We start from the raw sequence: 24,759 nt of genomic DNA, 5'->3' as shown, positions 1-24,759 counted from the left end.
GAGAATTACAAACCACCCAAGCACTGCCATAGGGTAACTAATGCAAGCATTACCTCATCTCCACGTAGTGTTATTGGCTGGAGATAGCTGGAGGTGGGGTGTTATTGCCTACCCGCTTGGTGAGCACCGATTTTCTCATTATCTCTCTCTCTTTCTTTCAAACCAGCTGACCCTTTTAATGGATGTCATCTACAGGGACAGCCCTCCTTTGTGGAAGCATCATATAAAACCAGGGAGGAACAGCACAAATGTGATCATAAAGAGATTAAATTGGATCAATAGAAACAATTTAAAAATAAATAAATAAGTCTTTTAAATGCAATAAACAATTGTGTATTTGATACGGTGATTTTAACCATCCTTTTAAAATTGCCATTAAATCCCACAGAACAGCTCTAAAAATGATGAGATCATTAGAATCCATAAGGCTTCTTGATTTATTTAATTTTTTGCTAAGTCTCTGTGTGCTTCCTAAGGCCAAATCATGTCATTTTTTTTCAAGACCACCCTCTGTCACTGGTTTTCGGAAAAATCATCATTGATTGCAAAGAGCATGAAAAGCCTGGGGATGACAATATCATTTACATCTTGTGAGGACCTGGCTTCTCACAGCCGCTGAGAATGTATTGCCCTGTTGGGAGACACCAGGGAATTACAATTTCAATGCTAAGGTAAATCCCAGAATACTTTCTGGTGTAGAAGGCAAGGAAGGTAACGGCAGTGTAAGTCACCTGTTCTTGTGATGTCTGGACAGAAGTGGCAAAATTGAGACCAGAGGTGTTATGTGAATCCAAACAATGTTTTTGCCAGGGCCTTGGGTTTTTTTTTTTTTTTTTTTTTTTTTTTTTTTTTTTTTTCCTCTTAGATCCCATTTCTGTGAAATACCCTTTGGCATAAAAATAATTTGATGTAAATTAAGAAAGGATCTCAAGGTTTATCTCTCAATGAATAACATGGCCAGGTGCAAACCTATTTCCAAAACCCTCTTCAGCATATGTGCCATACAAAGCTGTATGCCATGTGTGCTGCGAATGGCCTTTAATCCTTATTTCCTTTATGGCAGATATTAATAGGGGACTGAATCCTCTCCTTCTTTGTCTCTCTGATGTCGTTTCCTTTGTTTCATTTTAGGAGCGGCACAAGGGGATAGAGAGCAGACAAACTGCATTATCCTGGTAATTAACTATCTCAGCAATATAGTGGAACCATGTCAGTGGTAATGCTGTGTAACAATTTGCATACATTAGTTTTCGTGTCCCAAGAAAGCAATTTCTGTAGCATTTAAGAGGAAAATAAGGTGGGGAAGAAAAAAAAAAAAAAAAAAAAAGGGAAGAAAATGAAAGGGGGAGGGTTAGACTGAGGTAAATTCTTATTTTAATTCAGAATAGGATTCAAATAAAGAAAACTAAACCACTAAACCAGTCCTGAAAGTGCTTGGAGCATTGTTAACATAGTTGCAATTATTCCTGAAGCAGTTAGCTGTCAATGTTCATCCAGTTTGGAAAGATACCCAGCACCTTTAGGACCCATTGAGCTGTGGGTAAGGAATATCAGAGCTGTATGCACCGTGCACGTGCAGCACTTGTGATGCTGCATGGGCACTGCCCCCTGCCTTGCTGCCTGGTTTATGGGGTTCCATTCCTAAAATGCAAAGAGCTCTGAGCAAAAGCAAGGCCCCTCCAAAACCTGGCAGATGATCATGTAGTGGCAGTATTTCCACTGGGGTGACAGAGACTTTGATAGTGAGAATTCATTCCTATTATTATTCATCCCCATTCTTCTTTGGTCAAAGGCAATCCTCAGTGATGCCAAGCTATGGTTATCCCAGGATGTCTTCAAGCCCAATTTGGTTGAAACAGTCAGGGGTGGTGCAGGAGTCTGTGTTCTGGCAGAAGGGAAGGGTGAGGACCCTGAGCTGGTTTCTGATTATTGGGAACCTGCAAGCTCTGTGTTAGTTTTACAGACATCTCTCCAGCTTCATCTCCATGTGGCCTGGCAGCATGTGGTCCTTAAACTCTCTTCCTGTTCTTTTTGATGATTTACTCTGTGACTTTGGGAAAATTACTTACTATCTGTGTGCCTGAATTTGCCCATCCATAACTTGGGTGTATTAATTAAACAACTTCCTCAGAGGAATATTGTAAGGTTTAATGAATTCATGCTTGCGAAGTAATTTAAGATTTCAGATGAAAATTGCTAGAGAACTGCAAAGCACGTTATAATTAAAACAGAGAGGATACAAAATAGTAATAATCAAAAGTCTCTGAAGCTGTTGATCACAGTAAAGGGGGAATATTTATATTTGAAGCTGCTAATAAAAACATCAATCATTGTGTTACAAAGTAAAGTTTTTATAGCTAAATAGCATTAGTTAGTACTCTGCTATTTATTATTCCACTTACTATTTCCATCTCCATTGTCTTCACACAGAAGGAAAAATCTATTATTTTAAACTGATTTACTCTGGATTTATGTCAAAAGGAGATAGCATTGTGCCCAAAATATGTCAGAATTGTGTATAGCCCTGGCATGCTCGTTCATATGACAGTCTTTACTGCCAGCAGAAGTTGATAAGATCACACACCTGAGTGAGTGCAGAAGGGTTGTGGAATTGGGACCTTGGTATGCAGAAGCAAGGGAATGAAAAATAGTCCTATCACCACAAACAGTGAAGTCCGTGCAGAGTAGCAAATCCTTAGAAATGACTGACAGTCTGAATAGGCAGAAATTGTGTAACTCATGCCAAAGACTTTTCAACTATCATAGGTTTCATTATGTAATGCAGAAAACAAAGGGATTTGTGTGGCCTTACATGGCTTCATAAAATGAAGGATAGCTTTGCCCATGTCCTGTTGAAAGGTGAGGAGAGGAAAGCAATAACTTGTGAGGTATTTTAGAGAAAGCTGTTGGAGAAGTAGCAGAAAGAAACCACAGAAGAACGTGCAAGAACAAATTTTCTCTTCTGCTCATCACAACACAATCTTTGCAAGTCTTAAACCATAATCCAAAAATCCAAAAACTTTTGGATCCTGGAAGCAAGACCAAGACTGATTTAAGGTTTTATTCCAGCTCATTCAATTGCATTTGTGTAAGCCATACAAACCATGGACCTTCTTGTGCAGCCTACAAAGCTTGTGTCCTCCACAACTTGAGAGGCAGCAGTTTTCTTGGTAGGTGGGAGACCTGCCAGGAGGTTAGTGCAAGCCTTCAGCCCTGAGAGGAGGTGTAGGAGATGAGCTACCTTACAGAGACAAGTCCTCAGACAATTGAAATGGTCATTGATTTATCTGCTTACATCTCATACAAAATGAAGGGTTGTGCAGGCTTTAAAATAAAGATGGCTTGCCTGTTTCAGGACAACTTATACGTGTCCCTTCCTCAAAGGTGATTGATGATCTGGGGGGAAAGATATAAGAGAATTTTCACCATTTGGAAATTTTGACTGTTTGGAAGTGGAGCTTTGGGTTTCTGGCACAGCTTTGAAACTTGGTTCTCACATGGGTAAAAAATTACATCTCTAATGTATGTCCCTCTAGGAATCTGTTTTCATGGAGATGTATTTTGTTGCTTCTGAGCTTACATCGATCTGAATACTATATAGGAAACAGCATTTTTCCTGGAGTTGAGAAATCTCAGAAGCCCCCTGTTCTGTGTGTTGCGAGCCTGAAGGTCCCTTGGCCTCTGAGCTTTGAGACTGCAAAGCTCTCTGGCCTCAGCTTCTTGTTTTGCAGCTGAAGAGCGCAAACAGTGTTGGTCTTGGGGCATCAAACATACAGAGCCTGGTTCCTATAAGCTGATTTCTGGTTCATCCTCAGACAATGAACTCTCAGAAAAGCAGATTACACAGAGTGGCCAGTTTAGGGAGGAGAGTATATAGCTCTCAGCATCCTCGGACATTGTGATTTGATGATGTGTACGTTTTAGGGACTTAATGGGAAATGACAAAGGAAGGGATAATCTGTATTGAAAGACAAAAGGGGAAATGTGGGAAGTATTCCAGCTCTCTGCCACAAAAATACCTTAATGCATTAGTCATCTGAGTGATTGCAACATGCTCTGGCATTTCTGATGCCAAATCTGTGACTGAAATATCAAGGAATGACAGGTGTCAATAGTCTTTCTAGTAATGAGTGGTATCTCAAACATATTCTTTGAAAGAACACATTTTATGTTAGATAACTTGGGGTCCAACTGTTTACAGACCTACAGCCTGAGCCCATCATCACACTGGGGAACATGTGAATGGTAGCTGCATTTCTAGCATGGTGCTGCTCATCTGTAGTGTTGTGAAAGCAAATGTGTTGGTGCTTTCACTCCGAGCAACTTCACAGAAATAAGAAGTTTCCTTAGTGCTGTGGGCAGATGTGAAACAGCTGTGGATCTGGGACTGTGTTACATGAAGTAGTTAATGCCTTCAACCAGATGGTATGATCTGGATGAAGGGAGAAGTAATTTTCCTATTAAATCTGTTCCTGCCTTGGGTGTTTCTGACATTCAACACTCAGATTCCTTCTCTCTCTCCCTCTTTATTTTTTTTATTTTATTTTTTATTTTTTTTTATTATGGACATGTGTGGCAACTGAATATGAACCTTCACTTGAATTTATCCAAGTATATTACAAAGGTGAGAAGATATTCCTTCCCTATTCTCACAAAAGTGAGAGGTATAAAGCTAGGACAGACATACTAGAGTTTGCTGAAGAGAGGGCTGGAAGAAGTGGGAATAGGATCCCCATGTTCACTGTGTTCAAGGATGTCCCAAGCTCAGGAGAGCAAAGAAGGGTGTCAAATGAGCTGGAGACAGTGATGTAACCAGCTTGTTTCCATGCTACCTATTGAAAGCCCCTTCCGTGCCAAAGGAAGGAACTTTGGAAAGAAATGTGTTTATCATTTCAGGTTGTCAATACAGCACTTAATTACATTTAATTAAAAAATAAAAATAATAAATAATGAGAGAGGAGGGAAAAAAAAAAAAAAGAAATATCCTGGTTTTTACTTCTTCCCCCTTAATGGCCACTAAATTCATCATGGTATCTGTGTACTGATTTCAGTAACTTCTGCTTGGCTAAGAAAAATTTGATCCTGGTTTGAGGATGTCAGAGATGGAGTCACTATTGCTGTTGGTATTTTATTGCATCAGTTAATCCCTCTTACTGGAGGGGATGGGGATGAGCCAGGTAAGGTATAGGAGAAGAACTAAGGTTTGTTTATAACTTTAAAACTGTGTACTTCAGTCTAGAGGCCTGCTAGTTGCTTGTTTATCTCTGGAAAATCATTTATATGTATGTACTTTGTCAAGTCACTTCTTGATATTTGCTCTTTTCTTGAATTCCCTGTTCTAAGCAGGATGAGCTTCTTTATTCTCCTACTGTAGCACATTTTCTCTGCCCCAAGAAAAATACAGGTACTTCTTTCCTTGTTTCTGACTATCTTTCAATTTTAAGTATCTTTTTCACAACTTAGATAACAGATTTGTCTGTAGTGTTCCAGCATTGATCTTGCCAGTCTCACATATGATGATAAAATTGTTCATCTGCTAACTCCTCCTCTGTTTAGATAGTGCTCTCTTCTTGTAGTGTCAAGAACCATGGAAATGAAAGTGAAATTTTTTTTTTTTCTAACTCCAAATATAGCTATTTGTTTGGAATTACATGGTGTGGATTTATCATAGTAGAAAATTAAAATATAATACTTGATAGGTAAAGAAAATAAGATGAGAGCCTGAAAATAGTCACCTGTTCTAGAATAGCTCTGAAAATAGCTCACTTCCTATATCTCTAAACCTATTCTTAGGTTGGCTTTTTATTGGATGAACTCATATTGTACTTCTCTCAACCCTTTCTTACTTAAGGGAAGCCTAAGTGAAGTCTGGATAAGATACAACGTGCCCCTACTGCAGGGTACCAGTCAGCTCTGTGCTTTCTGTGTCTCCATCTTCATTGGGATTTATACTTACATGCATGTCACTTCACAGTTCTGGTTGTTCCAGTTATCCAATCTTTCATCTTTTCACTGATCTGTAGAGAACATGGATGGACCTTTCCACTTGGAAGAGACGTTGAATGTGCCATGAATGTATCTGTATTACTAATCTTATGGTGACTTCATATGTCAATAAATACTATTATTTTAACACACTGACAGTGATCCACTCACTTATATTACTTTTCTAAGTGTGAATAACAAAGGACTCAAGTTTAGGATTAGAAACGAAACCTATAAACAGATGTTTGGAGACATATTTACAAAAGTTGGATTTCCTCAGTCTGAAAATGAGACCAGCCAAATCGATATTGGTCAGCCAAATTTCCAGTAGAAATTATGGAGAACCCTTGGGATCCTAGCAACTTTTTTGAGATGCTCAGAGAAATAGAGGTCTTTTCAAAATCTAGTCAATAAACCCCAGAGATAATGAAGCAGAGGTTTTCTTAACTTAATTAAAAATGGGGTAAAACAAAGCCAATTTATGAAAAAACATCAAAACAAGACAAAATTCTAGAGTCTGAAATTGAGTGCATAACCAATTATAACTGTTAACATTTTTAACAGACCAGTGGATTTACTATAATAGGCCAGTGGATAATCTCTTCTCCCACTATAATCAATGCAAAAGACCCTGGGGAAAAGCAGAATTGGGATCCTCTTAATTACCCATTTATAAGCATATGTATATTTTTAAATGGTTGTCAAGGCTGGGCAAAACACAATTTCAATAAAAATCAAATTGATCACAGAGTTCCAACCATCTTTCCTTGCCCCTGGTTCCACTGAATCTTTGTGGACTCCCTAGCTCTTATTTCTCTACAGCATGAGAAAGAGGGCTGTGAGCCAAACAGACTATTATTTATTACAATCTGTAGTGGGAGTGATGGCAGCTGTTGATGGTAGTTTTTCATTAACAGTTAAGTAAAGCCAATAAATGTTGTAATGCACTGTGCAATGGCAGATGGTGAGCTACAGCAAGAGATTCTACCTCAACCAGTGCTCCATGCTCATCTCCACTTTGAAACACCATTGAAATAGAAAAGAGTTTTAAAGAGGACCACCTGTTCAGCTGCCTTATTCCCACATAACTTTTACATGTCTGGAAATGCAATCCAAATGCAAACAGCCAGGACAAAACAAACTGCTTGCCACCCATTCCACTGACAGTTTTTCTATAACTTACAGTGCAGCTTCTGGCCTATCTTATGCTTTTTTTCTTTGCAAAATTGAGTTAGTGGTCAGGCCCAGAATAAAGCACCAGCCTGTGCTGATATTTGAAATTTTACAGCTTTCTTCTCCAAAGTTGTGTAGATTAGGGTAGAAATACCCATTCCATATTGTTCTTTGTACCCAATGGCTTTTATCATGAAAACTTTCTCATGTTCTTGGTGAGGTAGCTTTATGTTCAGGTTGTATCACAGGCAAAAAGGTGACCACACATGGAGAAGCCTGCACCTGACTGTTTGACATGGAATAATGTGAAGGAAAAAACAATATTTGGTTCTTGAATTTCAGAGATATTAACATGTTGGAAAACTTACTGTTTGTATCAGTATCTGTTTCTACAAGGTCTATGGTTACTGCTAGAAAATTCTTGCTAGTACCAGCAACTGAATTATTTTGGATACTGTCATGATGACCCAGGTACAGGATCTCGAGGGATGTTGTAAGTGGTTTCCCAGGCATCTCATAGAGTGTTGTATATCTAATGATGTTAATGCACTTCTGGCATTGTCATTTTCTTTAATGAAGAGAAAAGAATATAAATAATGGGTTTGACCAGGGTAATAAACATTTAAGTGGTTCCCGACTCTGGTAGTGGTCCCTGTTGTATTCTGAGTCAGAAGCAAGAGAAAACACAGTGCACATATAACGCCTCCCTGCCAGTAAATGGGTTATTTGGTGCCTGGAGCATCAGTGGGGTTTCTGTATGTTATTGCTGTTATATAGTGAGAATGATGCAGCACTGTATTTCCAAGTGAATGCACAAACTTCATGAGTCATAGCTGTGCTCTGAAGGGAGGGACACAAACTCATTTTTGGTTTATCTGTATTGCATTGCCTGGAAAGATAAAACAAAGCAATCAAAAATAGAAAAACAAAGTCTCTTAAGTAGATACACTAATGTCCATATGAAAAAGTATGTTAGTGAAGAAAGGTATGTTAGATTACTGTACTTTAATCCTAATCCTCCAGGATAGCTCCAACTGTGGCTGGTAATAGCAGGTTTATTTCCCATGTCCTGGCTGCTTCACTGCTATTGTTTGCTTGCCATTTATAGAAAAAATCACTATAATAAGCAGTCCAAGAAAAAGGCATTGCCCAGGCTCTCTGCCAGGAAAGCAGAAGTGCTGAAATGATGGGGTGACCCCCTCCTCTGCCTCCACATCTTGATCTTTGGCTGCTCAGCACATAATGGCCAGAGCCTGCTAACGTAGAGAGAGCAGGAACGTGTCACTGTGAGGGAAGCTGATGGGGAGATGCAGCACCCTGATAATTTTCGCCTAGGTCATGTGTCTGCTCTTGAGGAAACTGATGTGAGAGCTGAAAGGAGTACACAAGTGTCCCCTTTTCATTCTGAACCTGGTCCACCAAACGTATCCTATTGCCCAGCTCCAGGTGATGAGAAATAAACGCTACTAGGCTGGCAGCAGCAGCTGCAAGCAACTTCTAAGGCAAAAGTGTGCACTGGCTTGAGAGGCAAATTCAGAGTCCTTCCTCTCTGGATGGAGAAGACAGACTTTCTACAGTGCCTTCTGTGACCATTAAATGGGAATTATGGCACTTTGTATACTTATGAAATGGTGATTTTCCATGGCTGTTAGTAAAACTTCTATATCAAAACTTTCAATGATGACATTTCTAACATGAAATAGTGGAAACAAATCAGCATTTTCTCATTAGGGGAACCTGTGAAAAACCTCATAAATTCAGATTGGACCTGCACAATCTACAGAGAACACACTGATCAAGTTGTGACTCTCTGATAGACACAGATTTTAGATGTCTGAGAAGAACATGCAGACGCAAAGCCTCATGTTCACATGACTCTGTGGCCTGTTACAAAATGAAGAGACGTCAGTATCATGGAAACTTTATTATTGCTCCCAGTTGATGAAATTCTCTTTATCACCAGCAATCTTGATATACTCCTTTTCACAGAAAGAATATAAACTATGTTTATTTTTTTTTCTACTGGGCAACTCAATGAACAAAACCAGAAGAGTTTTTCATGGAGGAGATGGCAATGAGTGTTTTTCTTCCCAAGTGGTCGCAGCAACATTGGGATCAGAACGGTGCCTGCTTTTTCATATAGTTATCAGCAAAATGTCTACCTTCTCAAATCAGAAGGGATCTCACACAGATGCTTAAAACACTTGAAAAAATCTGAAGCCAGCAGATACCATGGTCTCTGCAAGGGCATGGAAGAAGCTGTGCCTGCACGAGCCTGTTTCAGAGCTCGAGTGTTTACTGAGCACCCCTGTGCAATTCCTCTTCTGTGGCTTTTGATTTGGCCTGGGGGAACGGGGGGGAGAGCCGGGGGGTGGGTAGGAGGTGTCTTTTTGTTTTGTTTCCTCAGCTGGGGACTTTCCTCAGCATGTCATTTTCTTCTGTCATCTTAAGTCTCCAATCAGAGGCAATTATGATAGCACATTATGTAAATATTAAAGACAATTGCGGAGCTTTAATTAAAGCCAACTTTGTTTCTTCTCCCCCTCCCCTCCTCACTCCTCTCGATTTAGTCGGGAACACAATAAACTTAATCAGCTGCCCCAAATTATGCATGCATTAGCCCGTGAGATTCAGCAAGGCTGGGCTTCTCAAGGACAAAGAAATATACTGAGCTCCAGCATCTCACTTTGTTTTCTCCAGCCATCTTTTGTGGTGTGTCATGGGAAAAATTCTAATGAGACTCTCCCTGCTGCTGCAGAAATTCCTGTCAGATGCAAGCCGGTGGCTCACTCTGCTCTTTATTTCCCAAATACGAGTTTTCTGTTATCCCGTCCTTCTGTGAGGAAGGAAAGTAGCACTGCCAAAAAATGGGGATTGGGATAGACTGGACTGGCACTGGCTAATCACAATCTATAACAGTTTCTTTTTTCTGGAATTAATTTTCCTCCCTTCTCACAAAACTTTAAGCTTTTTGGCACAGCAGCATGCTGAAGAATGCAAGTTAGTTTATATCTGCAGAATAGTTTCTGTGCGTCAACTTTCACTGTGCATGGATTTGATTGTGCTTGTTACGTAGGGTGCTTCTTTTTTAAACCCACTATAAAGCAGATGCTGTGACATAAAGTGTTCTGGGGAAATTTCTGTCACAGTGGAGATTCAGAAGAATTTGCTAACCCTCCCTCCCTGTAACTCTTCCAGCAAGCAAAGCTGCTCAAATTAGCAGAGCATCAGGAGGGAGATACCCCTTGTCCTCCTGACTTATCTCCAGGAGGGGAGGTGCAGGCTGGCCACTCTCTCCTTTTTCATTATGCATGAACGTCACCAAACCCAGCCGTCATTTTGAGCATGTGCTGCGTGATGGTGGTAGGGAGCTGCTACAATCAAATGGATGTGGGTGTTCTTGTTTGCTCACCGACTGAATAATAGCTTGCTGCTGTTTGCATTAGGCAAGGAAGCCCTGAAAATGCAACCTTCTGGAAATATTTGTGCTTATTTAAGTCAGTGCGGCAGTCTTGATTTAAGAAGACAAAATAAAAATAGCAGTTTCTCATGGTCTCTGGCTTGCTTGCCTGCCAGAGTGCCAAGTGTAGTTTAATAACACACAGGCTGAGTGTGTGCCTTCTCTGGGAGATGTCTGAGAGGAAATGAGGCCATAATGAAGCACAGCATTGTCCTGTCTACCAAACCAGCATCCTTGCTAAATTTCTCCAGACCAAAGTCAGATATTTACAGATCAACATAGAGGTGGTTTGCCATGACAGGAATGACATCTTAACACCTTTCCTGAGATATTATCCATCATTTATGTAGAAAATAAGTACCTTCAGTTTGATTTGACATTTGCATACTGCTGCTGCGAGCCCCCTGCCCTTAGATGAGGCAGGTGGGAACACTGCTCTGGTGTGGGGCCAGGAACCACCCAAGAGCAAGACCCTTGCAATGGACCACATCAGGAAGAGACTTGGCTCTCAAACAGCTCAAGGGAGACTGGAAAACACCTTCCTTTGCAATCTCATGTCAGCCAAGGTGAATTCAGAGGGGTTCCCAAGGCAAAGCTGTGAATTTGTTATCCTATCACCATTGTGTCCTACTTAGGATATTTGTTCACTGCAGAAAAGTGTTAACTTTACTGTAGATTAGCTTACTTTGGTTTTCCAAGGTCAGTAGGTGTCTGGCATGTCCCACCTGCTGGGGACACAAAGCTTCCATTTACCTACCTAAGTAAAATCTACAGGTGCCTGTGCCCTGTAGAGATTTTAAATGATGCAAATATGGCTGACTAATTATTTCCTTCAAGACTGTTTTTCTAGTGAAGACAAAATCTTAGCTTTTTTAATGCCTCAATTAAGTGAGAATATATTCAGGATATACCAATTGCTAAAAGTTATTATTTTGGCTGTACTATAGTGCATTTTAGCTGTTTTTTAAGACCCATATTTCTGAAGCCATAAAATCTCTGTTTATTTGGATACACGTTCTTCTTCTTTTGCTATAATGTATGAAGGTATATCACACTTCTCAGAAAATTTTGGCAAGTGAGAACAAACAGGGAAGCAAATTTTCAGACAGAAAATAAATAAATAAACACATGTCTTTATTATATCCACCTGATAAGGTACTTTTCCCCTCTCAACCCTGGAACAAATAAAGAGCACAACAGCAACTAAGTCTTTCGACAATCTCATCTCCAGGTTTTAAGGATCTGCCATTCAGCCTTTACATTTAATCTTCTATTTCAGAGGAAAAATATCCTTTGGTCTATCTGGCTATCTTATTTTTATGGAGCAATCTTCAGAATTCAGTTGTAAAGAAGAAAAAGATAGTCTTGCTCAATAGTAAAGTTGCAAACGTTCTGCCTTTTAGATCTTGGCAATACCTGTTTGCCTGTTCTGTAATGTATTAAACTGTTATTTATTTGGGGTTTTAATGCTCAGCTCTCACTAGCAGAACTAATGCAAGGAAAACTCAAAGGATTTGACTTTGCTGTGATAAGCCAAAGTCTCCACCAAAGGAAATGAAATGCATTTCCTGAATCTCTGGACAAAAGTTACCACAATAGCTTAAGTGCAGTTTTGTTAAAGAGGCATATTAAAATAACACAGTGAGGAGTTGCCCAGTGTACTGTTGCACAGTTAGAGGCTAGAAGTCCTCTGCATGCTGCAAAATAGCTGGTTTGTTGAGTAGGTCTTCACTATCCCAGGTGAAGCTAATAGGAAGCAGTTGTCTCATAGGGAAAACGCAAAGGCACTGTGGGTTTCAAGGCAGACAGTGGTCTGAGCTCACAGGGCTACAGAGAAGGGAAAAAAAAAAAAAAAAAAAAAAAAAAACACTGAAACCCCCAGACCAGTTGAGAGGAAGGATGAAGATAATGTAGGAAAAAAACAGGGTAGGTGCCAGGTCTGCCTCATGCTGTGCTGTGCAGAATGTCACTGAATGGCCACCAGTGAAGCATCAGTTACAAGCTCAATGAGGTGCATAGGTAGTTAATATCAGCTTTGATATATGGTTTATGAAGTGAAGAAACAATCATAAAACATTGTAACTTGCATCAGAGCCCTCCTAGGTGGAAGGAATAGGCTAGCAGGAGGAAGGTAAAAGAGGCGTAACAACATTATTGCTGTGATCACAGGGATTAGGCTAGCTGGAGAGGGAAGGTGGAGAGAAAAGAGAAAAAAAGGTGTCCGAGGCATTCAAGTAGTTCTTGTTACGTCCTAATATCAAGCCATTTTGAAACTAGGGCCAGATGCCCATTTTATCCTCAAAGCACTTGACCTTACTGCAACACAATGGTGAGAAAAACAGGTAAAGTAAGTGGCATAGTAGGGGAGATAAGGAATTGCCTTGGTTTTGAATTTTCATTTTAAAAATGGGGGGGGTGGGGAGGGAAGGGAGGCAGTAAACATACCATTTGAAGCATCATTTGGAAAAAAAAAAAAAAAAGGCAAAGGAAGAAGAAGAAAATGATGTTGCTTCAAAAGAAAAAGAAATGTGTGTTGGAGGTTACATTAGACACTGGGGTCTCTGATTTCGAGACAGTAGATGGACTGGCCAGGAGCCAGGTAAGACAAACTGAATGAAAGGCACATTTCCATTTAACTCATAGTTGTGTTTTGCCAAAACATCATAAAAGTCCAGCTGTCCATGCAAAACATACCGGATTTGGAAAACAAGCAAATGTTAACAGTTCTGCTTCCCCCACTCCCTATCCCCTGGTTATAGCTAGGTTTTAAACTAAAACCTTTCCCTCAATTATCTTATGCTCCATCTCAACTCTTCCCCTCTTGGGACTGCAAATACAACTCCATCATCTTCACTCTAATGATAATATTGCAAATAGTATTAAGCAGCTAACCATGGTAAAGCACAGCCTGAACAGCCAGATCCAGTCTGCCTTCAATTAAAGATGTTTTGGTCCTTTTGGGCTGTTCATTTATATGGACAAAGAAAAAACCTTGTGATCTGATTCAGAGTTTTGACTTCGTACTACTTCTGGGCTTCTCTGTCTCTGAGATATACAGGCAAATTTTACTGGTCTGTCAGATACATGTGGAGAAGACGTAACACTTGCAGGTTTTGAAGTACCTTTTTGGGGGTCCTGTCGCAATTATACATTTTGGGAAGAATGTTTTAGCTCTTCAGTTTCCTTCTTAGGAAGGAAAAAACTTTTTTTTTTTTTCCTTTCTCCATTCCTTCATTTGTCAGTGATGTAAGAACTAGAACTAAAGTAAGGGGCCTTTTCGATTTGATTTGTATAGACAGGATACAGAGGTACAAACATGTGGACTGTGATCCACTTGCAGTTGGTCTTATAAAAAGAACCTAAGGATCAATGGCATTCAGGCTGGAAAGAGCATCCCTGGATGATAACAGATGATGATTTCTAGGGGAAAATAAACAATGTAAGTACTCAAATATTTCTATATTTTACATTTTGCAAATACAAATATAAAATTACAAATACAAATATAAAATTATAAATTATAAAATCTTTGTGAAGGGAAGGTTTGACATACACTTGTAGGAAAGAAAGAATGGAAGGCTAAGATTAGCTGTCTTGACACTTTGGTACTGTTCCTGTTAGGGTTCTACAGCTATGGACTTTGCAGACCTCAAAGACTGTGTTTCCATATCTAGAGACTTTCATCATTGGTAAGCTTTTTATGTTTCTGGCTCACACATACAGTATATCTATGATGAGTAAATTAGCCGAACAGTTGGCTCATCAATATTTACATAGGAGGCCTTTATAAATAACCCATCAGATTTCCACACACATTTGCTAAACTTACAGTTGTGACATCCAACACAAGCCCCAAGAGCTTGCCTTTAGAGACAGTTGATGGAGAGGTTTGTACATCCTGTGGAAGAAAAAACACCCAATCTTTATCAGTGTTGTAAAATCTGCCTTCAGAATGACTTCATTGTGTCACTGCTGTGGTGCATTGTTTTCAATTGTCATTTGGCTGTTTGGGACAAATGAGAACAAGCAAGTCAATGAAAAGCCTCCCTGGGTTGCAATGTTGTGAGTAAAAATGAGAAAATTGGCTTCTGTTATCACAGAACACCCCAAACAAACACGAGTTGTTTATCATTGTAGAGAATAATTAGCATGTTGAATTTATTTCATGATTTTACATAAACCGATAAGGAGCTCTTTTCCAAATGATTTGCAGGTGATTGTGATCTGTTAGTATCAATCTCTGTTTTTCTTTATAGGAATCATTTATTGAATGCTGGAATGTTTCCCCTGGAAGAACAGATGCGGATGCGTAGGGCAGCACAAGCGTAAATATGGAGTGGTTGATTTGAAGGCTTTGTGCTACCTGTAACCAAGCTTTGCTTGTTAGGGTGATTTCAGTGATGCTGAGATGAATCTTGCTGTCTATTTGCAAGTGTGGTGTACCACCTTTGCTGACTCTGTCCTGGGGCTGAAGCCCATGGGCTAATACTTGATGACTGCAGTAGCACCTCCTCCTGTGTGCAAAGCTGATCAGCCTCATCTGCCCTTCCTGTTGATTTCTATTTGCATCCTGCTGAGGAATTCAAATACTGTTGTACTGAGTGGAAGTGGCATGGGGTGGGGAAGGAAAGAACTCCCCAAGAGCAGCGCTCACCCACTGCAACACATCTTGCTGAACTCTCTGCTGATGGAGAGAGGGGACATGCCCCTCAGGAGAGTGCCCTGAGGGGAGGCTCTTGAAAGGACATCATGTCTGGTGGAGTCAGAGCAACATGACAACTGACACGTGCTTGTCTCAACTCACCAAACTTTCACAGCAGTGTGGTTTTTTTTTGTTGTTTTGTTTTGTTTTGTTTTGTTTTGTTTTGTTTTGTTTTCTGCAAGCATCACAACTAAAGGGGACTTTAAAGAAGGATTACAACTCTGTAAACATCCACTGGGAACTCACCCCAGGGAACAACCTGTAGAGGAAAGAAACATGTAGTCTCAACGTTTCTGAGATGCTCCTTCTTTTGTGTTGTGGTGGCTCACAGAGCAGAGGCTGTCATGGAGGCGTCGTGAGGCTGGAGGCAGCCTCACAGCCCACCACAGGAAAGGGACCTGCAGTGTGGGAGATGGAGGAATTGAGTCTCCTGACAGGAAGGATCCTCAGGAAGGGGCGAGCTTCCCTGCTATTTGTCTGTCAGTGATCTTTGATGAAGTGAAATTAATGATAACTTTGATATTTTCAGGAATTCACCTTGCCCCTGGCAGCATTTTCACTGCTAACTGAGCCTCTTCTCAGAGCAGATATTGTAAACAACAAACAAGGTTGGCTTGTTTGGTGCTGTGTCTTGCTGAGGACTTACCCCTTCAGAGGAAAGGGATCACAGGCAAAATTGAACTTTTCTCTGAAGTAGCTTTGATCAGTACTGATAGCTATGATGTTAAAAGTTGCTTGCCCTAGATTGGGAGCAGCCAACCTTCCAGAGCCTGACATGCTAGAAAATAACATGTGTAAAGTCAGAGAATCAGGGTTTTTATAAACTAGCTGAATTAGCCTCTGGTAGGTATTTTTAGCATGAAGACTAATACAGAAATACTATGCAGCTTCAAGCATATCTGACTTATTCTTTCACCATTTTTTTCCTGTCTGGATGCCTACCTGGGCAATCTGCTCTAGGAAACCTGCTTCGGCAGGGGGCTTGGACCCGATGATCTCTTGAGGTCCCTTCCAACCCCTACAATTCTGTGATTCTTTGATTTCAATAAATGTCCAAACCTATCTTTGGTACATTATATTTGTTTATATTTGTTATAAATATATATTGTATTTATATATATATATATATATATATATATATAAATATATTGTACGTTTGTTTTTCTAAGTAGCATAGCTATGGCTTTTTAGTGAAAATATCCACAACAGTAATTATGACATTTTCCAGACAGCCGTGGCCTCAGTGTATCCCTACTAGCAAATAAACCAGACCAGGGCTCCTCTAGTCCTGAGGGCAAGTTGCACAGCTTGCAGTCACTCAGGTAGGCTGTCTTGCTATGAGCGCAGAGCAACCGCCTCAGTACTGCCTGTTGTGAAAAGTCCCTGGCCTGTGCTATGCCCCAAAACATGCCTTGGCATTGTCTGGGTCAGTTGGCACAGGCCAAAAGTGTGCCAATAAGGACACCAGCAGTGAAACAGCACAGACACCCACATGCCAGTGATTGGATCCATGCCCTGGCCCATTTCAGTTTGCTGCCGTGGTTGTAGACACTGTGACTTACAGCGCAGTTTATATGCCGCTGTAATTTTGTAGGGAGGTGGCTTGTGTTATGCCGTGCACGCACAAAGATTTTGCAAAATGCAGCACCTTCCTGAGGCATGCTCCTGCTAAATAAAAGAGCTCACAGGGAAGTTTGCTCCCTTGGGTAGCTGGGGGAAACCAGAGTGGTCTCCTCCTCCAGTGGTGTTGCGGTGTAAGTGGCCCTGCCCAGCCACAGCAGAGGAATGTTTTGGCTGGCCCCTCCTGTCCCCCTAACCAAGAAAGCTTGGGATGAAGTCAAGCACCCTGTGGGGTGATCTGAATATGCACAATGCAGAGGCATTGTGCAGGCCCTTCTTGCCCTTGGCAAGTGGTGCCCACCCCTACACGGGGCCGGGCACCCTCTGTTCCCTCCCCAGCTGATCTTCAGGTCTCTGCACGGAATGGCAGCTGGCAGGCCTTACTCTTCGTCCTATACCTCGCAGAGTCCTTTTGAGTATTTTGAGAGATGCATCCGCTCCCCGGTGCTTCAGATGCTCCTTCCCCCTTGCAAGGCTTCCCCAGGTGCCGTGCAGTGGGTGCTGCATGCCAGCTGCTGCTCTGCATGGCCCAGCCACCACACCAACTGGTCCCAGCATGGACTGGTGGGCTGCGCAGGCACATGCAGAAAAGGACAACCAAAGTACCAAAGAACTGGGCAGCTCAGGAGATGGACTTTAGCCAGGCACTCTTTTAGCCTGACTCATATCTGCTCCTTCAGCACCATATAATGTGAAATGGGCTATAGAAAGCCAAAAAGTAGAAGACTCTCCTCCTGTGGTGGGCTTTCTTTCACTGTGTTTATCTAATACAACCACTGCCTCCTTTCACACTCCTTTCTTCGTGTTCTTTAGAAACTGCCTGGTAAGGCCTAAGGAACAGCTCAGGGGTGTCCTAAGGGACTGATTAGGCACAACGCGCTTCAGGAGGCTTAGCTGTTAACTCCAACCATGTCCACTGCAGGGGGTGCACCCCCTTGGCAGCCGTGCCTGGATAGCGTTGCAGCAGCAGCCGTTCTACAGCCTCCTGGAGCAGATGCACTCAAGGGGCTGAAGGATGAGTTTAGCAACGACTGCAAAACAAACTGTTGTTTTGTTTTTCTTTAGGAGCTGTAGCCATGATCCGTGGCTTAGTGCCACTGAAGAAGATGTGATTTGCAGGGCTGTTTGAGCAGGTACAGACCAGCTTCTCTACCAGCTTGCATCTGTATCTCTCTAATGGGCTGGGGAGAAAAGGTACTTCTGCTTTCAATCAAGTTAAAAAACTCTTGTACTGTGCTGGCTGAAGCAGACAAGAGGATACAGATACAGACTTGTCTCTGTCTTTTCTGTGTGCTGTACAAATATTGCAGCACATTGTATGAGAAACGTACAACACTGAAACCAATATGCAGGATTTGTTATTTCATTTATTTACAATGGACTATTAATAGTAAATCAAACATCAATTTAACATAAATGGAGTGTGGGTGCCAGCTCTCCCTTTATAGCACAGCAACCGCATGCCTTCAGTCAGCTTGATTATTGCAATGGCAGCATTGCAGCTGGAAAGAAAGCCTTCACCAGCATTTTGAAGGTGGAAAATCCTGTATAACCTTGATTATTGCTGAGCTATTTGGAGTTTGCAGAAGACTTAAATTCAGTGGAAAAACAAAAACCTTTCTGTTGTCCACTGAGACTTGATTGTTTGATAGCAAAAACAAGCCTGGCAAAGAACCAGGGAAGTGAGAAATTCCAGTTAAAGAGCTTAGGCCTGATGACTGTGCCCTCTCCCCCTCCCCTTTTCTTTTTCCAAGAAACAAAAGCCCACGTCCTTGTCAGAAGACATCAATGCATCTTGCTCAGGACTGATTAGAAGGCCTGCTGTGGGAAACCCTAACTAAATTACTGAATGAAGTCTTGCATGTGCTCCTTGTAGGCTTCTCATAACTCTCGTAACTAAAAGTGAAGATGTAATGTTCAAAAGTCTTAAGCTTCACTGAAGAATGACCTCTTCATCCCTGGACCTCCAAGTCATATTTAGCCCTTGATGGAGATGGTTTAACTAATTATAAAACTAGTAACTCTCTCTCAAGGATCAAGATCAAGGAGTCCAGAAATGATGGTGGTCTGTTTTTGAAGACATTTATTTTTGTTGCTCTTGAATCTTAATCATGATTTGCATTTAAGCTATTATATGTTTAACTTTTCCCTTCGTTTGAAAGCAAGAGTGGTTATAAGGAAAAGAGCATCCTCTTGGTTACTTTTTAAGATCTTTATTTTAATGATAAACTCTTGAAATATCATGAAGCAAGGAAATATGGTCTAATATCAAGACAATGCTGCTTGAAAAGCTTGCACACCCACATTTCTCTGTCCGCAAATTATATTTACTCCACTACGGAGGAAATATGTAAGAGAAGAAAAAATCTTCATGAGGGTGTATGTGTGCATATGTACCCACCTACTCTGTGGGCTTTGAAAAAGTAATTAAAAATAGTTTCCCTGTCTCATAGAGCTTGGCTCTCCATCCTCATTCTGCACATCCATTCCCTTGTGCCAGCACAACTGTTTATGTGGCCATCTGGAGAGCAGATCCACGTGAAGACAAACCTGGGGAGAAAAAGTTTTCAGCCAGATCCATTTCCCACTCTCAGTTGCTGAGCGAGCCTATGATGACTTAGAGCACTCATCATCATGCTTGCAACATAATTATGCAGTTATACAGCCAGCAGGGTAGGGAAACCTGGCAGTGAGGATGTGGCTGCTGCTGGAGTGGTGCATGAAGCAGAGGTGGTGGGCAGACAGCTGGAGGTGGTCTTGTCTCAAACTTCTTTGCCAAGTTTTGCCACAGGGTGTTTTAAGGAGTCCTGATATATAGGGTATAGTATAAGACTCAACCACAGAATCATCAAATACATGTGAAAAAATAGAAGAAAAGGTCGCAAGAGGAAAATGTTAGCAGGGGCTCATAATTCACATGACTTTTTGAGTGACTTCCTTATCTTTTGAGATATACTATAAAGTGCTGGGTTTTTCCTCTCTGAACTGGGGCTAGCACTGTTTTTATTCAGCATTACAAATGATGTAATTTTTCTCTCCTGTGCAGGCAGAATACAATCCTTTTCCCTGGAACAAGCTCAGTTTTCCCCTTGCTAGATGGGTTATTTCAGCTAACGTGATATATACTTCATGGGTTTTATTCTCCTTTAAAAATTGGTTTGTTATTCACATATAATATAAGCTGACAGGAGCCGTAATACAGAAGCATGATTACACAGAATAATTCATAGTTTTTTTTCTTCTAGGCAAACAGATGAAGTTAGAAAGTATCTCTGTTTGCAAGGATGGCTGTCTTTGTTCAGTATATGGCAAGAGCGAACTGTGAGAGAGTTTTAGCATAGCAAGGGTGCAGACAGCTACTCTGGTCATTTCCAGACTCCAGATATACAGCAGAAGAGTCCATTTTTGTCCTGCTGTATATATTAAGAATAATACGTTGTTAGAGTGGAGAGCCACATGCTAGAAATAGGAAAATATTACTTAGAAGAATGAACAAAGGAAGGAGATACTGGCTTTAAACCCTGGCTTTGTGGTCTCCTTTTCTTTCTCACTCTACAACCAAGGATAAAAATATCTATTCTCAGAAGGGATTAGGAGAATCAAATATTTTATAAAGCTTATTCAAAATGAGTCTAGGGAAAAAAATCTACAAAAACAAACCAAGAACCACAAAATCATACCTTTTCAGAAAAGAAAAAAAAATCTAGATTCAGTTTTACTGAAACTAGATACTAAAACATGTTAAATGATGATGATAGTTTTTGGTTTTTTTTTGGGGGGGGGGCGAGGAGGGGTTGTTTAGTTTTGGTTTTGGTTGGAGGAGTGGTGGAGGAGAGATTTTTGTAATGAACTCTTCATTCTTACTTTCATCAGTGTCAAAATATTCCTACTTTCCAATTTGAACTGCTTCTTTGTCCTGAAGTTTATCTGATCTTAATTTTTCCAAGAGGTAAAATGAATAAGTACATTTTTTTTCATCTAACCATTCATCTGAAAACACAGTTATATTCACAGCTCTATTTGAAATTATGAAATGCAAATCCGTCCTTCCCTACAGGGGTTGTGTGCTCAGAATCCTTCTGCCCTTCCATGGAGCTGTTCTTGCATCAGCAGAAAAGAAAAACAGCCTGTTGAAGCACAGGGAAATCCTTTCCAGTGGTGACAATTAACGTCACCTGCGCTAGGGGAATACTGGAACTTGCTGGCTACATTCAGCACAAAGGCACTGCTTATGGAAATTAAGTATGGATTTCCCATATCAATGCTGTAGGTCCATTTATTCACTTGCAACTTCTCCAGTGGCTTGATAATTATTTTTGTCTACTTGGTGATCTAATCTTCTTATTGCTGCCAAATAAAAAGCAAAAAGTGTCTGAACTTCTGCTTGTAAGAAACGGGGTTGATGAGTTTTCCATCTAGGTTTTGTAGGTGTTCATTCCCTCCTGAACTGTCACTTCAGATTCTCACAGTTACTGCTGAAAAGGATATTTCTGAAACACTCGTAAAATGTTCTTGTTGGGTATACTTCACTTTTGTTTTAAATGACATCTCCACATATTCCTCTTGGTAGCTAGACTCGTATGTTGAAGTAACCCCCTGCATTTGGATGGAGTCTTTGACCTATGTCTTCTAGAGCTTTTCATGGGTTAAAGCAAAACAGAGCTTATTTGTTTAATAAAAACATGTTGATACCATGCTTCTTTTATAGCATTTGGGACTGGGAAAGAAGATGCAGTCATTTAGTGCTCACACACCACCACATCACATTCCCTGGCTGGGGAATCCTACAGAGCACTGAGAACACCTGGAAATGCTCATCAGGGCAGAAGAGAGACAGGAGGGAGGGAGCTGGACGACGACTGGGAAGGTTGGGCACCCACACGTGGACTGATGCTGTTCTTGGTTTCCCTCTTCAGAGGTGGAAAGAAATAGCCCAAAAGAAAAGCTGCCAGAAGGACACTGTGAAAAGATAACGTGCTAATGGACTTCTAAAAAGGAAATTACAATTATGATATGAGATTACAATGGAGGAGCTGTATCAGGAAGGCGTACATGTCAGCCGTATTATGCCACTTATCCCAGTCTCTTCTCCTGGTTGATATAATTTTTACTGCAGATTCAAGAAGATGAGAGGAAGACAACTGCGTATGGTGAATCCTCAGCTAAGAGCAAGGATTAAATGAAGGTTCAGTAAACTACTTAGCAATGAATGCTATGACACTTCATTGGGAGCAAAATACGGGTGGAACAGGCAAGGGCTGGGCACATTATCATTTCTGGCATTAGGTTAATTGCATTGCTGATACTCTGCGAACTGCTGACAGAGCAGGAGTGGCTCATTGCTGGACTCTGCCCTTGTTGATGCCAGAGGGAAAAGTCTAGTTCCCACCTCTTTAAAAGCCTTGCTGAGTGAAGGGGATCATGAACAAACGGTTGGGAATATAAGCAGAAGAGGATTGTAAGAGCATATGGGGGGAGATTCTTTATCAACTGAGCTCTGGGAGTTGAGCAGGATACTCAAAAGTGTGGGTGAAGGGAGAGGAAACAAATCCCTTTTTATACTAAGGGGAAGCATCCTTCAGATGCTTGTGTACTACTGTGGGGCTCAGCCGTAATGCTACATTCACCACCTTGCACCAGAGTTACAGTGATTCCTATTTTACTTGGTTTACCCTCACATGCAGTGTGGGATGGCAGTGGCTGCCAAACACAGGCAATGAGAGGTGCACCCCCAAGCTATGAGTTAGGTAGGGCATTTCAAATGCTGCTAGCAAGCATGTGGTGCCTTGTTCCTTCACCAAGACAACTCAGTCTACCCTTGGAAAATCAGCCATTGTGTACTTGCAGGGTAGTGAAACCTCCATAGAGTAACAAATGAGCTAAAGAGAGATTTTACCCCATCTTACCAATCATCCAGAGAATTAGAAGGCAGTTTTGCTTTCCCTGATGCTCAGCCAAGGACTTGCATCGTTTTATTTCAGCTAACACTGCTTCATTTTGTTACCGTGCCAAGTAACTGAAATATGAACACCTCTGGGCAGTGGTGTGAGAAACAGAAGTTCCTATTGTGGAAAGTGGCGATCAGTTATACAGTCAGAGAAACTGGGATTTGAATCCTTTAGTTCCCGAGTCCCAGTGTTCTCCACAGGTTGGACAAAAAAAGAAAATCCTAATGTGTTCAACAGCAGCCTGGCCCAGGCCCTCTCTGCAGCCAGTTTGCAGATGGTAATGGGACTTGATTACAACAAGCTGTGGTGAGGAAAAAAAACTGTGAGCAACCTGCCTGCCACAGCTAAAGAGCAACTGGTGAAAAGGGTAGGTGTTTCTTCCAAATTTTGGATGGAGCAAGAAGTGCCACTCAGCTGCTGGTGAGCACAGGTACGAAACACAAGGTAGAGCCAAGTGCTCCATGGAGGGGTCAGTCCATGGGAGTCTAAACCACCAAGGCAAAGGGAGAAGAGAGTGATTCAAGCTCCTGGTAAATTTGGAAGGATTTGGGCTTGGACCATAACCAAATGCCTTGCACTTTGGACTGTTTGGATTCCAACCTGGATCTGAGCTAATCAGTTCAAACCTTTTCTAACAAAGGGATCTATTTTACATACCACATAAAATCATGTTCACCTGATTTAGTGTCTCAGAAAAGAGTTCTCCTTCAAAGTATGTTTTTATGGAGTTAGTTTTATGGGCTGATGTTTATGGATATTGTCTTATAAAATATACATACAGTAATGCCCTGTAGGGTATTAAAGTTTTGTTCTACAGACACGTTAATGATGTCAAAGATTAGATCTGTCTCCAACTCCAATGAACACAGAAGTGAAACCTGCTTACAGTCAAGAAAAGGGTAAAGTGTTTTGGCATGAGGGTCTTACAGAGATCACCTGAGACCAGCTGTAAAGAGACAGGCGATAGCCCTGTAAGTGAAAATGGTGTATCCTCCCTCTCTCTCCTTAAAAAGCAGAATTACCTGCTTTGAAATACAGACGTGCACTCTCAGAAACAATGCATCCTTTGCCAGCAAGATAAGAATCAATTCAATTTGTCAGATGACAAGGTGATCCTTTTGCATTCCTCTCCAGTTTTAAATCAAAGCTGGTGTATAAAGTCAGCAATGTTTACCTCTCTATGGAAGTAACTCTTTGAAATGAGAGATTTAGAAGGCTGACAGTATTGATCCAGCTAATTGTGTACTAATTCGGAGGAGAGTACAACAGGATTATGCTGTTAGAAGAAGGAAGTCTAGAAAAAGGAGTAAGATCCAATCTGGACATTTTATTTTATTTTATTTTATTTTATTTTATTTTATTTTATTTTATTTTATTTTATTTTATTTTATTTTATTTTATTTTAGGATGTGAGAAAATTGAATCACAGAAGACCCGTAAATCCTGTTACATCTTGCATGTAAGCAGTTCAACATGAACAAGATCAAGAAAACATCACTGTGTTCATACAGTACATCCTGAATATCCATTATTCAGTACCTTGAAATGCCATTTATGGGAGTATAAAATGAGTATAAAACATTACAGAGTCAAAATGGTAGTAATCTGGGTACTTTTCACCAACTCCAGAAGTAGTCTCTCTACAATATGGAAAACACTGCAGAGTAAGTCCTAGTGATATAAAGCAGTTTGTCACTCAGCAGTCACTAATATACTGGGAACAGAATTTTCAATGATTAAACACCATATTTTAGCTACTAAACGTGTTCTTTTAACATCTTCCCATCTTGGCAAAGGAGGGAAGAAGAAAAGAAGAGCCTAGGGCTGCTCATGTAATTACTTGTGGAGTCTGGTGAGGCTGTGGGGGATCT

The 24,759-nt window shown here is 40.8% G+C and overlaps 1 long non-coding RNA gene across 1 annotated transcript in view; it reads left to right on the top strand.

Moving 5' to 3' along the window:
* LOC110354588 (uncharacterized) overlaps nt 1-23,997 on the top strand; it is a 37,377-nt gene extending 13,380 nt beyond the window's left edge. Inside the window, exons 2-3 of the long non-coding RNA XR_002406723.4 lie at nt 18,006-18,073; nt 21,649-23,997. This is a non-coding gene — a long non-coding RNA (uncharacterized lncRNA). The remainder of the gene's footprint in view (nt 1-18,005; nt 18,074-21,648) is intronic.
* The last annotated feature ends 762 nt before the right edge of the window (nt 23,998-24,759 follow it).

Source organism: Anas platyrhynchos, chromosome 3 (assembly GCF_047663525.1).
Source record: "Anas platyrhynchos isolate ZD024472 breed Pekin duck chromosome 3, IASCAAS_PekinDuck_T2T, whole genome shotgun sequence".
NCBI classification, from domain to species: domain Eukaryota; kingdom Metazoa; phylum Chordata; class Aves; order Anseriformes; family Anatidae; genus Anas; species Anas platyrhynchos.
Note: the sequence above shows the minus strand (reverse complement) of the source record. Positions and strands in the feature narration are given on the sequence as shown.